We start from the raw sequence: 10421 nt of genomic DNA, 5'->3' as shown, positions 1-10421 counted from the left end.
TTCCATGACCCTCCCTCCACCATGACTGTCTCTCAGTATATTTTTTTTATTATTGTAGCTGCTACCCGAATTTAGAAATTAAGGTTTCATTTTTGTTTCACGTGACAGTGAAACATGTATTAAAAACCAAAATAACAAACTTCTTCTTAGATTACTAACTGCATGTCTCCATCGAATATTAATTATTCAGTAACAGCACCTTTAAGCAGTCTCACCCTTTTTCTGCACTTCACCCTTTTAAAGACAGACAACTAATACTTGCATTGAGTCCAACCTCACTTGAACCACTCAGTCTGTGAGGATCGCGGACCCCGAGGACACCGCAGAGCACCCGCGGCGGCGCGGCGAGCAAAGCGGCCCCGACGGCCTCGCCGAAGGCGGGAAAACAGCGCCGCCCGCGGAGCGTACCACTAGCGACCCTGTGGGGGGTCCCTCCTCCTTCTCCCCCTCTCCCCCGCCGAGCCGCTCTTGGACTCGACCGGCAGGCGCGTGGCAGCCGTTGGAGCTTCGCGCGCCACGCGCTGCCGTTGCCCCGCCCTGGGGGGAGGGGGCGCTGCGGGGCGCGAAGAGAGCGACTGTTGCGGGGTGCGCGAGGCAGCGGCGGCTGAGGGCGCTCGGGGTGCTCGGCGCTGTGGCCGGCCTCTTGTAACGGTCTCTGTTATGGGCGACGGCTGTCCCTCTGGGGGAACTGGGGAAGCAAGTGTACTGTGCTGTGCGTCCTCATGCTGTATTGACACAACCCAAGTGCTTCAGCCGCACTCTTGCTCAAAAAAAAAGCCCCCAAACCAACCAAACAGCCCACCTCAGAGGATCATCCGTGAAGGGCCTGATTTCACTCTGCTGTGSAGTCTGTGAATTATTTTATCAAATGGCTCCTCACATCGACGTTGATGTGAGCTGAGGGGGGTGATTTAATGTGTGAATGCTCCTTTGAAGAGCAGTGAATAGACATCGGGGGAGGGGGTGCTTTTGTGAGTGACAGAGACCGATTGATTCCCTTTATCTTTAGTTTCTCAGCGTTTATACTATACTTGTAACTATGGTTACCAAGCAGTGGTACTCCCCCTGCCTATCACTCCTTTCTGAGGAGAATTATCACAAAGAGCTTTTGAGAGAAGTTTCCAAGATATCCATGCTAGTCTGGRAGCGTGCCACCAGGCTTGAGACTGATCAGCTAGGATTTCTTATTACAATCAAGACCTTGTCTCCTCTGTAGAAAGGTTGCTATTTTGGGGCAAAGTGCTCAGATGCTGTCACTGTGCTAGTGTCTGAAGAGTCTGCAGCTGCTTTGAGTAGACTGGGAAAATGATGGTTCCGCTTAAATATGAAAAGGAGCAAGTTTCCCTATTAATTGTTCTGTTACTGAAATTTGATAATGAATCCAGTTAAGATTGCTTTGGCCTAATACCTTTTATGTCTTGCCAGACTTTGTTAAAAGTATACATATAAGACTGGAAAGGACCTGTTGCGTGATTGAATATCCCTGTGAAATCGCAGGCAACCTCCTCTGTCCCAGCCTCTTGCCACTTTACTACATATAGATTGCTTCTTTTTCAGGTTAACATTGAGCCCATGACCAAGACATATCAACCTAGCGTATGACAATCCTGCTAGGAGCATCTACATTTGCTTCTTAACACCCTGTCTTACCATGGAAACAAACTGTCCTGGGGCAGTGGGGRCTTTTCTGCAGATAGGTTCATAGCAGTTAAATGTAACTGCAAAGAACAACTCATCAGCTAGATAGTCCTGCTGAGAGGTTCACAGAAAAACATTAAATATTTTAACATTTGCATCATTAGTTTTCAAGGTTGGTAGTACTAGATGGGTAAGAGAATCACAGAATAATTCAGGTCAGAAGGGACCTCTGGAGGTCACCTAGTTCAAAACCCTTTTCCAAGCAGGGCCAGTTTCAAAGCTACGTTGGGTTGCTCATGGCCGTGTCATGTTTGGAGAATCTGCAAGGAAGAGATTGTTTTATGGCATAATCTGAAAAGAAAATGTTTTAGGGTAGGACTTGGACAGAAAAAACACTTCACGAATGTAGATTTTTCAGAAAGAAGCTACAATATTATATTCCTAGGGCCACATCTGCATGCTAGAAAAAGTGTCCTTGCTCTCAGAAATGCTAAAATATGCCATAGGGTTCCCAGATGGTGCATTTTTATTTGTATTAGAGAGGAAATATGATATAGCTTCAATGCCTTTTGATGCTAATTAGTTGAAATTTGATTGCAGATTACAAGCCAAAGGAGCGTGCAGGACTTTACCTGAACGTGTCCAGAGAAGCAACAACCTACCAGGCACAGTGACAAATGCTGTTTGCAGGCAACTATATGATTAGAATGTCAGAGGGTTGTTGTCCACTGGGATATAGACACAGACAAAGTAATTAAAATCATTTTTGTGCATAGAGGATCTGCAGCTGAGATGCAACTGGGAAAAGGAGGACTATGCTATCAATCCTAGCACTAGACTAGGCAGTCCAAGTGTGTTGCAATGGCTGACACTAAGAAGATCCTCTTGTCATCCCCTAGTGAACTCAGTGCATGCTCTTTGTGATTTCTTGCATACCTTTCCTGCTTCACTGGTCAATTTTTTACAAAACATGTTATAACCTTTTAGCTGTCCTTGAAAACTGTACCACCCCTAAAACCCTGCTTTAAAGGTTAAGTACTTAAATAAAAAATTCCATCTCTAATAGAACTATTTGTGGACAAGACTAAATCAGTGCTTTAGTCAAACATCACAATAATGACTGTTTTTCTCAGGCCTGGAAAAAGGTGTGCAATCACTTTTGATTGCTATAAAGATTTTTTTTTTAAACCTGAGTGGTGAGGAGTTTACAGTACAGTCTGACTTGTGATTATTTAGTGATGGTTTTATTTTATAGATTGCATTCATAGGAAGACAGAGAATGAAGATCCAACACTCATGATTAGGCAAAAACAGACTTTGACAAAGAAATACATAGCATAATAAAAGACGAGACTTTGGGGGACAGAGCTTTAAACTTATAATAGGTTTAGCAGTCAGCAAGTATTCTTATGTTTTAGCTTCTGAAATGCTGCTAAACTAGGAAGCAATCTGGTAGCTCTAAAAGCCAAAATATGAGAGTTTTGCTATTTATAGACTCTAAACTCTAAACTCATTTAGAATTTATTCTAATTTTTTGCCTTTTTATAGATCATAAACTTTTCTGGAAGGACACTCAAGGATTCTAGTGGTCACTGGAAGATATACATACACAGTGTATTAGGCAGATAGGGTAGTATTTTGTGGCAGAAATCAAGTCAATTGCTGAGTAATGCTGTATTGCAACCTGTAGCGGGCTCCTAACAGTGGGAAACACAAATGCATTTTATTGCCATATATATATATGCTTATATACATGCACAGAGACCTTTTCTTACAGGGATGCTCATTATGGCAATAATATATATATATTATATATATAGACATCTTATCCTTGCAACTGAAGCCATCAAACAACGAAAAAAGGTCACTTAGTTTCAGCATRTGCTTGAGTTATTTTGTTCAGAAACAAAAAATAAGGATTTTTTTTTCTGTGCAGCATTCTTTTTCCTGCATACTTGTGTCTTTTTACTAGGCAAAAGATGACCTAATCCTTCCTTTGTAACTGCAGTAATTGAATAAACAATAGCTTAGCTTTTTTATTTTTTAGTTTTTACAGTATCTATCAAAATACAAGTCTCATTATTTCTAACAGGACAGTGGTAGGCAATAAATTTCTGATATTGCTTATATAAATTCCATATGCTTGTAAACCTAACAGTAGTGGTCTGTGATGCAGGATGAACTGAAAAAAAGGAAGGTATACACCAGGTAAAATGAAAATGAAAACTGTTAAAATGTGTATCACTCTGTGCCTCTGTGATAAGCTTGATTTTGTAGTCTCCAGATGTTACCTATGTCAGATGTAAAAATCACACAGTCTTCTGTATTAGCTGTACTACATGCTTGACTTAAAATGCTTTTGGTCTGCCTTCTGAAATAACTTTGTTAGTGATTGGATGAAAAATAACTCACTATATCATGTTGTCTACAAGACTTTGTCTGAAATAGCCTGTGTTTGTCTACAGCATAACTTTTATTAACATATTTGGCCATATGGTGTTGAAGGTAGACAGCATGTTCTAGCACTAGCCTGCCTAGGCAGGCTGGACGTGCTGTTTCCAAGGGGRAAAAAAGCCCCTTGTATTTAACTGGAGCCTAAGAGACCTTACAATTATTTAGCTTGTCAGAGCAATATTTTTCATTTTAAAAGTCTCAACCATCACTCAAGTGAGAGTGAGAACTTTAAATTGTAGCACAGCTTATTGCTTTTTTTCTGACACACATGCTCATTTATGTTGACTCAGTTTTGATTAAATTCCCTTGTGTGTATACGTACACGTATACTTACTGAGGCCCAAAGAGAAAGCACATACCTGCATTCAATCATTGTAATACAATATTATCAAATTTTAATCTATGCTGCAAGGCAGAAAATGTCTRTCTACACACAGATTCAGATATCTTTATGTCTTGAGTGAACTTAAATGTCTTCAATATTTTTCGTGTGTGTCAATATAATTTATAATGTGCGTCAATATAATTTACTTTGTGTCAGATTTTGGGAGAACCTAATTGTGCAAAAAATGTATTGTTGATTTTGAAGACATGCATGCATAAAACTTCAAGGCACTAATTAATTATTTTTCCTTCTTGAAAGATTTTCACTTTATGAATCACTGTTAACTGTTTGTACCGTGGCTGTGTCAGCACTGCAACCATGTCAACCGTGTTGCTCTGACTGTGCAAGCTTATTAAAAGGCAGTCTTTGCTTAGAAGCACGTACGAGATAGATGTCGTAGGCAGTTTAAATAGGATATGACAAAGAAGATGGATAAACATTAGGGATAAAGAGCAGTGAAGAAAGAAGGACAAAATCAACATAATAAAAGTCAACAGAAATAATTGTATTGCTTCCACTGAATTCCCAAGTAACCATGCATGCATACCTTTGCTTTCTCATTTACATAATATTGATCTTTTGGCATATTGATGAGTCAAACTGTAATAATTTTTATTTTAATTAGATTTGCAATAATTATGCTGTTTTTATAATTTATTTGTGATTCTGGTTCTGTTGTAATCCTAAAGTAATGCTGAAGTTCTCTTGACTAACTTTTCCTTTTTTTTTTTTTTTTTAAAAAAAAAAAAAAAAACTAAAACTAGGGTGCTTGTGTGTGTGTCAGAAGCAAAATTTCTTAAATGCATCTAAAACACTATAGGACCATGCTGCTTTGATAAGGACCACATTTTTGCGAGAGTATTGTCCTGTCTAATTGATCCCATCCAAAGCAACCCRTTTGGATGGCATGTTTTTTATTTTGTCCTGGTTTACTTTCTTTGTTTCTCCCTCTTGTCCTGGCTCCAACTATTACCTATTAGCACTTCTACAGAAGTTAGGCAATGGAATAGTCTTGTAAGGAATGAAAGCTCTTGTTGAAAGCGTCGTTTACTGCACTATGGAGGTAGAAAGGCAACTTGTGAAGACACATATGCTTTTATTTTCTTGTACTTCAGTTTGTGATAGTGTTCAACCATCAGTGTGCCAYGCTAAAAACATGCATCTTGCATCTAAATAGTAATTTAGTACATTACCGAATGGAAGTAAATTCAGGAGCCTGTTACCAAATCAGCTAATTAATAGTAATCACATTCCAGGAAGAAAGCGACACCACTTTACAGTTATTTATACTATAGAAGCAACAGGCTTTTTATTCCTATATCTTTTCATAAAATAGGTCATTCTTTGGCCAGTTGTTGTTGTAGTCTGACTACTGTTATAAAACGTATGAAGTAGAGATAGGCAAAATTTTACCCCTTTACATACTGAGGAATGGCAAACCTAACTTGTCTATAGATAATACAGCTCATTGTCCAGAGTTGCATGTTCTTCCATCAGCAATTTGGCTCAGAGAATTTAACTTAAAAGATTTCATGGCATTTCAACACACTAGCAAATTGTTCTGATTCCATCATAAAAAATACACCATGACTTAAAATTCCAATATATGGATWAAAACTTAATGAGTCTAAAGAATCCTACACAGCTAGGCCAGAGATGGAGGACAAGGTGGATGCTCATAAAGATTTTAACGTGTCTGGGTAACAAACTTACAGAGCACAAACTATCACGGAAGCAGTGCTGGACCCACTCATTTGGTAGCACAGTTTTGCTAGGAATCATGTTGCCTTTGGAAACTTTCCAAGCTGGTGCCTCACTCTCTTCCAAGGAAAGTACATTTAGTTGGCTCACAGAACAAGTTCCTGAAGACGTTTTCCATTCAGAAGGGCAAGCTATTTCCTTAGTTTGTAACTAGAGATTGTAGCTGCATGGATAGCTGCTGTGAGATAGATCAGAAAATATAATTTCTTTCTTAGCATGTGAAAGCTATACAAAAACCGTATGGTTCTCTAGCTAAGGTCTTTCTGGTATAATGTAATATTTCATTTAAAATACAAATTAAAAAATGTAAAATAATATTCTGTTAATTTTACTATTAAAAAAAAAAAAAAAAAGGAGAGGAATCAGTTTCCTGGCATACATAAGACTCAGATGTCTCTTAGGAAACACATTTATTTCTTTCCACGTAAGTGCAAAAGCAGACTAAGAACAGTAGTGGAAGCATGAGTTATTTCTGCTCCGGTAGCGTCTGTGACTGGAGGCTACAGAGAGCTGACAGCGCTTCAACTTTATTTTTACTCCTGCTCGTTGAGGACAAGGCTGTTATTCCTTCCAGGCTGTAAGACAGGAGTTTACCTATGTTCTCTCACAATTTGCAACATGACATGGAAGGATCCTATGCCTCTCTGACAAATTTCAGGAGGCYAATGCATCATTAGTCTGCTAAATTTCATATATGAGACGAAAGAAGCTCACATTATACAAAAAGAATATTAACGCTTGTGGGAAAATATTTAAACCTGTCAAACATTTATGTCAATTTATTGGAAGTGTTGATTTAAATAGATGCGTCTACTTTTCATTACAGCTGGCTACAGTTGTCATCTACATACCACTCCTACAGCTCCACCTACAACTAATTACCCTGTGCATGGCTGACTCCTTTTGGCAGCTGCCCCATTTTGCCTGGTTCTCTGACACCACTGTTACTGTCTTCCTCCTCTTCTGTCTGTTTGTAGTGTTGCCTACTCCCTCTACTGGCACTGATTAGTGAAGGTGAGGAAATACCAGAGTGCTTAAGTAATATACAAATCATAGAAATGGACTTAGGCTACATCTTTTGTTTGGCCTAAGGGCATGCGTTCTATGGCAGTTAAAGTGTTRGCTGTGTGTATAATTAATAAAGATTAGTCAGAAAACAAAATCTGTGGAATAAAATTAGATTTAAGCAGAGGGAGTTCCAACAGAGCAATATATCTAGTGGTATCTCTTCAAAGTCAATCAGCTATAAACTCTGATTAAGTCCTTATCAATTTCATTCTCTTGGTGAATTAGGATATTCTTCTGAATTAGAACTAACAAATATCTAATGTAATCCTCCCTGGCTAACACRCTGTAGGCGACCCTGCTCAAGCAGRGAGGTTGAACTAGATGATCTCTAGAGGTTCCTTCCAACCTTACTGATTCTATGATTAACCTCTTTGTCTTCCCATTCTTCCAAACAAAGTTTGCCCTGCTTCTTTAATAAATATTCTAAACTTTTTTCCTTTCTTTTCTTGGCAAATAAATCAATCTATCACCTTGGGTCAGGCACACTCTTTTTTGTGTAGTAATAGCCCCGAGTTACCATGTCTCAGTGCTGGCAAAAAAAGTCATCTGTGGGTACACTTCATACAGCTCTCAGTTTTGCTTTGAACTAGAGCATCRTTTGCATTTCTTAAGACTTGCTGATACATAGAAATCTGTGTATAGTAAGCTCTGAATGGCAGTAGAGTGCTCCCAGCTTGGATTGCCATCTTAATAAACTTGAAGCATTTCTAAAAATGGTGCAAGACTACAGAACACCTCCCATTCTCTTTAATACTCTTCCTAGTTTGAAAAAACAGAGCATGTCTTTGACAATGTTAATTTTCATTCATAAAAACTGGACAGCTCTCATGGGCTGCTGATCGCTCCTTTTGCSTCTTGGAAATGCATACTGAGCCATTGTGCACTGTTGTATTTTCAATCAAAATACTCCTCGCTAATAGTATCCCTCTGCGATGTTTGTGTCTTTTCTCCTTCAATAGTTTATCTAGTGATTAAACTTAGCAAATAAAAAATTTAGCTGGCATTTTGCCATGTTATGATTAGAAGTATTTCTAAAAGAATTAATTCTATCACTTTTTCTTTGAATTGTATGTATGGCTAACATCATTGGAACAATATATAGCATTATTTCTCTATATGAGTAAGAGAGGAGATAAATTACTGGCCCAAAGGCTCTTTCTATAGACATCAGATATATTTTTCTCCACCACAAAGAGAAGTTGAAAATAAATAAGCATGTTGCTTTGCAACAGTGTAGTACAAGCTTTTCTCTCTCTGACAAACATMCGCTGAAATAGTATGTAGCTGTATTCAGTAGAAAAATAGTGAATTGCCAGAATAAGAAAAAAGAAATGGTCAGAGACAACTGCAAGTCTGACGCTCAGACCCCTATATGTGAACAGTGCCCACAGACTGCAGTTGCCAGGCATGGTATTACTTGAGCTATGTTACTGYCATAGGGGGCCCAGGTTGGCTTTCCACAATCCTTTAAAGCTGACCTAGGTAATAGGATAGCTACCACCAAGAGTTCTTTACACTACCTTCCTGCAAGCCCACACCTACTTTAAAAGTTGTATATTCCTCCTGCTTCTTCCACAGAGCTGCATGCAGGCTGTTTTGGCTAAAAAGATATTTTTGGGAAGACCCTCTAGCTCCTCCCCTTTCTCTTTTCCCTGTGGTCCCGTCTCTCTTCCCTGCTTCTCATCGGGGACTTTAATGAATCACTTGAATTCATTAATCAGCAGAAAAAGGCTTCTGATRGTTTGCTCCCATAATTATTTCAGGTTTTAGAGAGTTGGATCAGCTCACAGAGAAGTCTGGAGAGCACAAGAACTTGCACAGTTAAACAAGGGGAGCAGGAGTTCCTCCCCATGGCAGTGGTGAGTCACTGTGTTCATTCTTTGCCWTCTCTTACCTTCCTTCAGTCCACCTATGAATCCTCACATTCCCACCGAAGCACAAGCATTTTTAGAGACTTACGAAAGGTGTAAGCTGCTTGAAACTTAATTCTTCACRTGGCAAGAGTAAGCAGTGTATTTACTCATCATGTTAGTTCATTTGCACTGAGTTCTAAAGATAAAGTTGTTTTTACACAGAGCATAAGCAAYGAGAAAAAATGCCAGTCACTCCCTCTGGCCTAGCTTGTCCACAGGGGTCAGTTAAGGTGAAATTAAGCTCAATATTAAGACACCTTAATTAACACATTTTGGTGTCTGAATGTGAGCAAGATGTCCAAGCTCCCATTACAGTCTGAAGAGTCAAGAACACCAGTCAGCCCATCTAAAACAGACACCTGTATTTGGTCCGCTAAATAGCTCTTTAGACTCCACTAACTATAATGGTAACTTAGACCTACCTGACACAAAGACATTTAGGTTCCTGGTGCTGCATCCTTCYGCGAGGGACTGAGTTGCCAAAACATGGGCTCTGCCATAATTTAGCCTGACAGATAAGACAGAATCTACAAGAGACCTATTCCGAACCAGCTGCTGGAAGCCAGACTGCATACCCTAAATGACACTGGATTTCTATCTGTAGGCAACTGAATCAYAGCCTGATTCCCTTGAGAGGGAAGGGTTTACTTTTATCTGATTGGATTCTTTCAACAGCTCCCTTCATTTCAGTCAACAGGGAAGACGGGCAGTAATGAAATACTGAGCTACATGCTGACAGACATAGAAGATAAAACAACTTTCATAGAGACAGACTTTTCAGAGTTCATATACTGCTAGGACAGATTCCCTTTAACTATTGMTGTAAGTGACTGATGAGATTTGTCAGAATATCTCATTTGTGGATTCAGCTATAGGTGCAAATCTTGAACTAGTACAGCTTACTTATTTGCAACCACAGGTTGTTCCCACAAAAGGTGAACTGGGCAGCTAAATCAGTAACACATGTCTTGGGCAGTTCTGCGTACAACGTGTCCTATCTCCGTCTGTAAATTTAGGTCTGTGCTTCTATTTTTAGCTATATACATATCAATCAGTGAAAACATGGATCCCAGTTGGCCTTGCTTCTGTACAAAGCAAGCTGCAATCTACTCTATTCAATGAGAAATACTTGATTTCTCCTGATAAAATCTCTACACTAATCTTTATCTTCTATAAAATTTAATTATCTGCAATAAAACACA

This window comes from Rhea americana, unplaced genomic scaffold (assembly GCF_003343005.1).
Source record: "Rhea americana isolate MKP2758 unplaced genomic scaffold, rheAme1 scaffold_13, whole genome shotgun sequence".
In the NCBI taxonomy this organism is placed as follows: Eukaryota; Metazoa; Chordata; class Aves; order Rheiformes; family Rheidae; genus Rhea; species Rhea americana.
The sequence above is the reverse complement of the archived record's forward strand: the minus strand, read 5'-3'. Positions refer to the sequence as shown.